The 10591-nt window shown below is 40.8% G+C and overlaps 1 pseudogene; it reads right to left on the bottom strand.

The window, feature by feature from the left end:
* Nucleotides 1-9133: 9133 nt before the first annotated feature.
* LOC101349048 (homeobox protein NANOG pseudogene) lies at nucleotides 9134-9866 on the bottom strand (annotated as a pseudogene).
* Between the last annotated feature and the right edge of the window lie 725 nt (nucleotides 9867-10591).

The following is a 10591-nucleotide window of genomic DNA, read 5'->3' as shown; positions in this document are numbered from 1 at the left end:
GGTGAATCACAGCACAGACTCTTAGGATTTTGGAGCAAAGCCCTGTCATCCTCTTCAGATAACTAGTCTCCTTTTGAGAAACAGCTTTTGGCTTGCTACTGGGCCTTAGTAGAGACTGAATGCTTAACCACGAGACACCAAGTTTCCATGCATCCTGAGCTGCCCATTATGAACTGGGTGTTGTCTGACTCACAGATTGATAGAGTTGGATGTGCACAGCAGCACTCCATCAACAAATGGAAGTGGTATGTACAAGATCGGGCCCGAGTAGGCCCCGAAGACACAAGTAAGTTACACGAGGAAGTGGCCCAATTCCCCTGGTCCCCACTTGTGTCACATTACCTTTCCTCTCCCATTCTGCACCTGTGGCCTCATGATCGGTTGACTGATCAAGAGATAACTTTTGCCTGGTTTAGAGATGGTTCTGTGTGAAATGCATGCACCAGCTGAAAGTCAACAGTTGCAGCACTGTAGCCCCTTTCTGAGACTTTCCTGAAGGATAGTGGTGAAGGGAAATTCTCCCAGTGGGCAGAACTTTGAGTAGTATATCTGGTTGTTCATTTTACTTGGAAGGAAAAATGGCCAGATGTGTGATTGTATACCAATTTATGGGCCGTGGATAATGGTTTGGTTGGATGGCCAGGGACTTGGAAGGAACACGATTAGAAAATTGGTAATGAGGTTGTATGGGGAAGAGGTATGTGGATAGACCTCCCTGAATGTGCCAGAGGAGTGAATTTGTTTCTCCTGTGAATGCTTACCTAAGGGTGATCTTGGAAGAGGAGGGTTTTAACAATGAACTAAATAGGATGACGTGTTCTGTGGATACCAGTCAGCCTTTTTCCCCAACCACTCCTGTCATTGCCTACTGGGCTCATGAACAAAGTGGCCATGGTGGCAGGGATGGAGGTTATGCATGGGCTCAGCAACATGGACTTCCATTCACCAAGGCCGACTTGGCTACAGCTATTACTGAGTGCCTAGTCTTCCAGCAGCAGAGATTAACACTGAGTCCCCTATACAGCATCATTTCTTGGGGCAATCAGCCAGCAACCTGGTGGCAGGTTGATCGTACTAGAGTGCTTTCATTATGGAAAGGGCAATGTTTTGTTATTACTGGGATAGACAGTCTGGATATGGATTTGCCTTCCCTACTTGCAATTCTTTTGCCAAAACTACCATCTGTGGACTTAGAGAATGCCTTATCCACCACCATGGTATCCCACACAGCATGCCTCGAATCAAAGAACTAGCTCTACAGCAAATGAAGTGCAGCAATGGGCCCATGTTCATGGAATTTACTGGTCTTACCATGTTCCCCAACATCCTGAAGAAGCTGCCTTGATGGAATGATGGAATGGTCTTCTAAAGACTCAATTACAGTGCCAGCTAGGCAGAAATACCTTGCAGGCCAGGGTAATGTTCTCCAGGAGGCTGTACATGCTTTAAATCAGCATCTAATATATGGTGCTCTTTTCCCATAGCCAAGATCCATGGGTCCAGGAAGCAAGGGGTGGAAATGGGAGTGAGACCACTATTACCTCTAGTGACCCACTTGCAAAATTTTTGCTTCCTGTCCCCACAACTCTATGCTCTGCAGGTCTAGAGGTCTTAGTTTGATAGGGACGAATGCTCCTCCCAGGAAACACAACAGTAATTCCATTGAACTGAGAGTTAAGAATGCCATGCAACCACTTTGGACACCTCATGTCTCTGAATCAACAGGCAAAGAAGGGAGTTACCATATTAGCTGGTGTGATTGATCCTGATTACCAAGGAGAAATTGGACTGCTATTACATAATGGAGGTAAAGAAAAGTATTCTGGAATGCAGGAGATCCGTTAGGGCATCTTTTAGCACTACCTTGTCCTGTGATTAAAGTCAATGGAAAACTACAGCAACCCAATTCAGACAGAACTACTAATGGCACAGACTCTTCAGAATTCAAAGTTTGGATCACCCCACCAGGCAAAGAACCACTACCAGCAGAGGTGCTTGTTGAGGGCAAAGGAAATATGGAATGGGTGGTTGAAGAAGGTCGTTCTAAATACCAGCTATGACCATGTGACCAGTTGCATAAACGAGGACTTTTAATTGTTATGAGTATTTCTTTATAGCAAAAGTATCCAATCTAGTATCACACATTAGGCTTCCTTATCAAGTCTATTTAGCCTCCTTGAGTCTGGAACAGTTCCTCAGTCTTTTCTTGATGCTTTTGAAGATTACGGGCCAATTATTTTGTAGAATGTTTCCCAGTTTGGCTTTGTGTGGTGTTTCCCTATGATTAGATTCTGGCTGTGCATTTTTGGCAGGAATATACATTGCTTCCTATTAGGTGGTAAACAATTTCCATTTGCCCCAGACTTGATTACTTGGTTAAGATGATGCCTGACAGATTTCTGTACTGTAAAGTTACTTTTTCCTTTTATAATTACTATGTATTTTGTGAGAGGTACTTTGAGTTTCTTATCAAAATTTCACCCACTAGTTTTAGCATGACAATGATTATGAGGATGGCGCAGGACTGGGCAATGTTTCTTTCTGCTGTACATAGGGTCGCTATGAGTTGGAACCGACTTGATGGCACCTAACAACAACAGTTTTAGCATTTGTCATGGACTGAATTGTGTCCCCCAAAAAATGTGTGTCGACTTGGCTGGGTCATGATTTTCAGTATTGTGTGATTGTCTACCATTTTGTTATCTGATGTGATTTCCCTATGTATTGTAAATCCTACCACTATGATGTAATAAGATGGATTAGCAGCAGTTATATTGATGAAATCTACAAGATTAGATAGTGTCTTAAGCCAATCTCTTTTGAGATATAAAAGCGAGAAGCAAGCAGAGAGACAGGGGGACCTCATATCACCAAGAAAGCAGCACCAGGAGCAGAGAGCATCCTTTGGACCTGAGGTTCCTGCGCTGAGATGCCCCCAGACCAAGGGAAGATTGATGACAAGGACCTTCCTCTAGAGCTGACAGAGAGAGAAATTATTCCCCTGGAGCTGATGTCCTGAATTTGGACTTGTAGCCTACTAGACTATGAGAGAATAAATTTCTGTAGTAAAATACCTGTAGTATTTCTGTTATAGCAGCACTAGATGACGAAGATGGGATCCATTGATGTTTCTTGGATGAATTATTACTACAATGGCTACAAAATGATTTTCTAATTCTAACCATTAATTAGTTGGCATTTTACTGTAAGGAAGAACTTTCTCTTCTCCCAGTTAGTTAGGGAAGATAAGGCATGAATTACTGGATTTCTGTTTTACTTAAAATATTATAATCTATTATTTTGATGCTCAAATTGTCCCAGATTTAGCTGGTGCAAGCCCCTTCCAGCTGGCTTATGTGTCCTTTTGACACGTCCCCATCATTCTTTAAGCACTTCCTGTCTTTGTGGTGCAAGATGTTTCAGGCTTACTTTATATACTCCTTGATCCAGCCCTGGAATTAGCCATTTATCCAAGGAATGCTTGTTCTTTTTGGTGGAGAATGGTATTTAGAAACCAAGATATAAACACCAGGTTGCACATTGCTATAGAGTGTTGCTGATCCCAGCCCTCTCAGCCGATTACACTAGGGAATATATGTATACACGTGCATGCACACACACACACACACACACACACACACACACATCCACCCATCCACCTACCCGCCTACCTACATAATACACACACCTATGTGTGTATTTTTGTGTGTGTGTTTTTTTGTGTGTGTGTATAAAACCATGAGTTTACACTTCTAGTTCAACAACAGAGTTCATTCTAGTTTTCCCCCTTTGCATATTTGTAATTCTCTTTTCCAACAGTGGGAAACCTCACCCTCATTATTCTCAATATATTTACATATTTGATCAGTTCTGCCTGTATGTAACCGAACTCCTGTTGTCATCACCACGCTCCCCCCGCACCTGCTAGCACACAGATGCCTATCTTATTCAAACCCACCTAGTGGCTTGTGGGCTAAATTATTCAGGAAGGAAGGAAGAAAGAATAGAGGGCTTTATATAATAATTACATACATACATTTGAAGGGTGCTTTACGATTTTAAAAGTATTGTAGATTTCCATTTTCTCATTTGGTTTTTCACAGATGCATCACTCCTCTTTGCCCCTCCAAACCACTGTCAGTTCTGACTGAACATCTTCATACACAGCTAAGAATAAAACAAAGCACCAAGGACAGCGGTGAAACAGACTGTAGTTTATATGAGGGCAGGGATCATGCCTGATTTTGCTCTCCACTGAGTCCCCACTGCCTCGCATGATGCCTGGCACATACTGGTGCCCAAACATATGATGAATAAATAGATGAATACAGCACTAGATCCTGTCTAGTGGTGTAGAAAGTCAGGAGGAACATCACAATCCCCTAGAGGGCCTGTTTAAATTAGGCAGGCTCTCCTCCTGCTGGGCCATTCTGGGATAGTTGGGCAAAAGTAGCTTGGCATCTACATTTTGAAAAAACTACTCGAAGTGATTAGTCACTGTGAAGAAGGGAAAAATTAACATTAAGTATCTTTTATGGGCTAAGCACTTTATATACTTTATTCCATTTAATCTTGCCAACAAACTCATTAGGTATAAACACATGCATATTTATAGATGAGCAAACAGGTTCAGAAAGGTCAAGTAATTTACCTGAGGCCATGGCACACTTTGTTGTAGCTAGGATTCAACAGTACACTTTATCTCTTCATGCCTCAGCGTTCCATACTCTGTAAATAAAAACTGGGGCCCGTTCCCTTTGTCTTATTTTGCAAGTGCTGCTGTAACAGAAATAACACAAGTGGGTGACTTTAAAGAACAGAAATTTATTTTCTTACAGTTAAGGAGGCTAGAAGTCTGAGGTCAGGGTGCTGTCTAGAGGTGTTTCTCTCTCTGTCAGCTCTTGGGAAGAGCCTTGTCTCAGCTTCTGTAGTCCCAGTGCGGCATTTTTATCTTCCCCCGTTTGTGCTTGCTGCTTTGTCTAATCTGCTCTTTTTACAACTCTAAATGATTAGGTTTAGGATACACCCTACTCTGATATGGCCTCATTAGCATAACAAAAAAGCCCATTCCCAAAGGGGATTACATCCACAGGTATATGAGTTAGCATTCCAACACGTGTTTTGGGGGAGGCGGAGGGGGGTGCGGACGGGACACAATTCAACCCATAAAACCATGCATCTGCCAAAACCAAGAAAACCCACTAAATAAACCTCTCCCCACAAAAAAAGCCTTTCTTATACGTGCATTTCATAATACCTGAAATAAGAGTCTGCATTGCTGTGGGGAGGACACTGCATATCCGACTGCCTCTCCTGGACACCAGACCAAAAGCAAAGGCTCCTGGGCTACGGGACTGTCATGTCCAAGCTAAAGGGGTCAGGAGCACCCTCATTCTGCCCGGGAAAAATGGCCAGCATTAGTTGAACTCTATAGATTGGGTTTTAAAAAAATGTTTTGGAAAGAAAATCTCAAGTTCAGAGAGGTTAAATAGCTTGCTCCAGTCAGTATATCTGTTGTCCAAAATAAGTGTTGCAAACAGCCTGATGAAGAAATGTTAATCCAACTAAACTAAAATAAATCACATTGGTTAATAAGTCAGTGTTGGCCTAACTGGTTCATAATCATATCCTTTTATTTACAACCTCCCTCCCTCTGCCCCTTTTCCTTCTTCCCACCTGTAAATACTGAGGAAGGAACCCTGCAATCCAAGGCCAGGCCTGCCACCAGGACTTTTGACCCCATCCTTTCTGACCTTCTCATATTCCACTGGCAACTCCTTCCCTCCCAACTCTACTGGACTCTTCTTACCAGCATTCAAACTGTACTTTTCAATTTGCAAAAAATAGTCTCATTAGTGAGTCACGAAATTAATTTAGTGGGTTGTGACATCACACGTGGAAAGGTTATTGTTCAGTGAAATGCTTGTTGTTTTGTATGCCACACTTCATGGAGTCTAAGATGTAATTTAAAAACAACAACTTTTGAAATGTTTGAAATCACGATAAGCTAGGACTATGTTACAATTGCTTTTGGCCAGGCAGTAGGTGGGATGTGTCAGCTGGGGTGTTAGTCCAGGTGGCATGACTGTGTAACTGCAACCACTCAACAGTTCAGTTGGCAAAATATTTAAGGACAATTTAAGGGAAGAATATGAAAACTGGTTGTTCTCTGAAAGGCTTCTGTTGTGACATCTGCTAAGATCAGAATGTGCCAGTATCAAAACTTGCAGAATGGATGTTAGTGATTTGGAAGAAAATCCTGGAGAGAAAGTGATGCACTCTTTGAAGATAACCCATCAGACATGTTTTTGGTGGCTCAGAGGGGGAGATCCTAGATACTGATGACTGTGAGTCCAAAAGTTGGACTCAGTGTAAAGAAGTTTTAGGAACACCAATACCAAAGTATTTCACTTATAAAAAAATCTATGTAAAGCCTAAAAGAGCTTTAAATATAAATTTCCTAGGAGATAAGAAATCATTGTTTATCATTTGATTGGCATTTTTTTAAAAGTGGCATGTAAAATAATGGTGCATTTTACAATCAGAGTCTTAGATTCACTAAAATGTAGTGTATGTGTATGTTGTTGGTTACTGTTGAGAGGATTCCGACTCATGGTGACTCCATGTGTTATACTAAAATATATTTCCTACTGTGGGTTGGGGTGAAAAAGTTTGAAAGCCACTGCTCTAGTAGCTTTCATTAAAACAACAACAAAAATCTAGCAAACAGAAATTTTTGATTTCACAGCACCTTTAACAACCCCTCAATCTCTCTGCTTTCTTTCATGACCAGTCTCTCAAAAGAATAGTCTGTACTATTATTATTATTATAGTCTATTGCCACTCTCTACTTCCTTATCTCCATTTTACTGTTGTCGTGGTTTGAATTATGTCCCCCCAAAAATGTGTGTATCAATTTGACTGGGCCATGATTCCCAGAATTGTGTGGCTGGCCTTCGTTTTGTGATTGTAATTTTATGTTAAAGAGTATTACGGTGGGATTGTAACACCACCTTTATCCAGGTCACATCCCTGATCCAATGTAAAGGGAGTTTCCCTGGGGTGTGGCCTGCACCACCTTGTATCTCTCAAGAGATAAAAGGAAAGGGAAGCAAGCAGAGAGTTGGGGACCTCATACCATCAAGAAAGCAGTGCCGGGAGCAGAGCGCGTCCTTTGGACCAGGGTCCCTGGGCCGAGAAGCTCCTAGTCCTGGGGAACATTCATGAGAGAGAAAGCCTTCCCCTGGAGCTGATGCCCTGAATTTGGACTTTTAGCCTACTTTAACTCTGAGGAAATAAACTTTTCTTTGTTAAAACCCCATCCACTTGTGGTGTTTCTGTTATAGCAGCACTAGATATCTAAGACAACTGTTAAAAAAACTTTTTTTAACATAGTACCACTTAGCAATTTTAAAACAAACACTGGTGTAACCACCACCTAAGTCAAGAAATAGAATATTGGTACTCCAGAAATACACTTTCCTGATAAAGCCCCTTGCTCGTCCCTTTTCTTTATAGCTTTATCATGTTTGTATGCATCCTAAAAATATATATTGTTTTGCCTGATTTTGAACTCTATGTAAATGAAATAATTCTGTAGAAATTAATTTTTTCCCCACTCAACATTGTAAGATACATACATGTAGTTGCGCGTAGCTCTAATCTGTTCATTTTTGTTGTAAATTTTATCATTATGTGAATATTCAATAATTTATCCTTTTTACTGATGAGCATTTAGTTTGTTTCTAGTTCTGGGGAATTATGAGCAACGCTGTCATGGACATTATTGTAAAGTATCCTGGTGATGTAAGCATGCATTTTTAGACCCGGGGGTGGAATTGCTGGCTATAATAGAGTGCTTTTCTTCAACTTAGTTATGTAATACTAGTTTCCCAAAGTAGTTACAAATTTAGTCCACCAGCAGTGTATGAGGGTTCCTGATGCTCCAAATCTTCCACAGCACTTGGCATTGTCCAGCTTTTTAATTTTTGCTAATCTGATGAGTGTATAAAGTTATCCTATTGCTTTAAATTTGCATTTCCATGTTTACTGAGGTTGAGTAATTTTTTGTTTATTGGACATTTGGATTTCTTTTGTGATGTGCCTCTCTATTCAAGACTTTTGCCCTTTATTTCTCATTGAACTGTGCTTTTATCTTACTGATTTGTAGGAGTTCTTTATATATTCTGGAATTCTGTTCAGTCTAGTTTGGTGGCAACTAGCCTCAGGTGGCTATTTAAATTTAAATTAATAAAATAAGAAATTCAGTCCACATTTCAAGTGCTCAATAGCCACATGTGGCCAGTGGCTACTTTATTGGACAGTGCAGAATTATAGAATACTTTCATTTCCATGGCAAATTCTGTTGGACATTGCTATTCAGATTCTAGTCCTTTGTTGCTTACTTACTAAAGTATCTTCTCATACTCAGTAGCCTGTCTTTTCATTCTTTTTGTGGTGTCTTTTGAAGAACAGATGATTTTGAATTTAATCAATGTTTTCTTTTTTGGTTAGTGCTTTTTGGAAGAAATTTCTTCCTACGCTGAGGTAGTGAGGATGTTCTCTCTTTTAATATTTTATTTATTTGTACTAATATTTGTAAGTCAACCAGCCACATTGATATTAACATTACCATAATGTAGCAAAATACAAAACATCTTTCTATAAGTATTCAAGTAATGAACAACTTAGGGGTTGTAGTAAAGCAGAGAGCAGAAGGGCAGAGGAAATTAGTGAGGCTCCTTATAGCTTAACCCTTCACCTTAGCAATTCAGTTGTTTAGTAAAGCCTCCTGATGCTAAAAAATACAAATAATCCTTCATCACACATCTTTGTACTTTGAGTTCCTATTCTCGAGGCTAGATCCTAAAGATATCCAAGCTAGTATTTTATCTAGTTATCTATAGCCAGAGACATCTTTTATCATGTTGTCTAGAGCAACCAAGGTAATCTGTCAGGAGGCTGTTATTGAAACCTCTTTGATTAAATGCTAATCATACTCTCCCCTCCCCCTGCCCCACCCTCAGCCCAATCTATCCACTAGGCACAATGAAAACCAGGATATCAAGGCAGAGATACATAGCTCTAAAACAAGAAGTCCTGTGAGGAAGGAAGTAATGTAACCACTGCTGATTGACATTGAATTATATACCCATCTTCACACATCTTTAGGTTGTATGTTCATGGTTTGTGAGGCCTTCAGAGGCAGAATTTTGCTGGAACTGGCTCTGGGGCAGCAGAAATTCCTCTCCACAGTTCTGGAACTGATTGTTCCAGACCTGGGTGTTCTAATCCTAGTTGTTCCAGGCTTAGTTATTCCATGCTTGGGTGCACCAAACCTGGTTGTTCTAGGAATGGTTGCTCCAAGTTGAGTTGTTCCAGGTCTGGTTGCTCCACATTGGAAGGTTTCCAGAAGGAAGGTAACCGTGGTGATAGGAAGAGTAGAGGTGCAGGTATTCTGTAGGTGCTGAGACCTTCTGAGTCACACTGTTGCTATCCTTTGAAAAGTTGGTGCTTTTCTGCCATCTCTTACATTTGATTCTCTGGTTCTGGAACCAGGCCTTAACTTGTTTTTAGCTAAGGTTCAGGATGTTGAAAAGTTCTTGCATATGCTGGAGGCTGAGGTATTTCTGTTTCTGAAATGTATCACTGAGTATACACAGCTGGGACTGAGTGAACATGATTCTGACCTTCTGTTTCTTGTCTTGGCCCTTAACTTCCTTCTTCACTGTGCTTGTCTCTATTGAGGATATTCTCTTTTAAATGTTTTCTAGTTCTGCTTCTGCCTTTCCAATTTAGGTCTTTAATTTACCTGGAATTGGTTCTTGTGTATAGCAAGGTAGGCATCCAACTTCATTTTTCTCCATATGGGTAGCCAATTGTCTTAGCACCTGTTGTAAAAAATCTGTCCTTTCCCACTGCTATGACCTGTCATAAATTGTGTCCATATTTGTGATCCTATTACCTTTCTACCCTTCCATCCATTTCAATCCTCTTTCCATTACTCAACCAAAAATGTTAATGCTAAGGTTATCAGCCACCTCCCCCCCAAATCTAATGGACACTTTCTAATACTTGGCTTACTTGAATTTTCAGTAGTATTCAGTACAGCTGACAACTCCTATTTTGAGATGCTCCTGGGACACTGTCCTCTCATGCTTTTCTTCCTTTGTTGGTTGCTCCTCTTTTCTGATCTCTGACTGTTAGGGAAGTTCAAGGCTCATTCCTAAGCTTTCATCTCCTCTCACTCTATACTCTTATCCTTGGTAATCACAACCATTTGTAAGATTTCAAATTACATCTACATGCCATGACTCTTGTAGAACACAACGTCATTCTATCCGTATTGTGTAGAAGCTGTGTCAAGTTTGGGGAATTGACCTCAACTCCAGAGGTACTGATTAGCATAAACCAATATGGCTAACCCTTGTCAGGGATTGGTTCCTGGATTGGCAGGCCTAAATCAAATTGCAGAGGTTTGAGAGGGCTTCTAGAAAAACTTCCCTTGCTCTTAAGAATGAAGAATGGAAAGTGAGCCCACATTCCACTAGACATGAGTGAGGGAGTCTCTGGCCCTCATTGCTGTTGGTAG

Source organism: Trichechus manatus, unplaced genomic scaffold, assembly GCF_000243295.1.
Source record: "Trichechus manatus latirostris isolate Lorelei unplaced genomic scaffold, TriManLat1.0 scaffold00117, whole genome shotgun sequence".
Taxonomy (NCBI): domain Eukaryota; kingdom Metazoa; phylum Chordata; class Mammalia; order Sirenia; family Trichechidae; genus Trichechus; species Trichechus manatus.
This window is presented reverse-complemented; position numbering and strand designations above follow the sequence as displayed.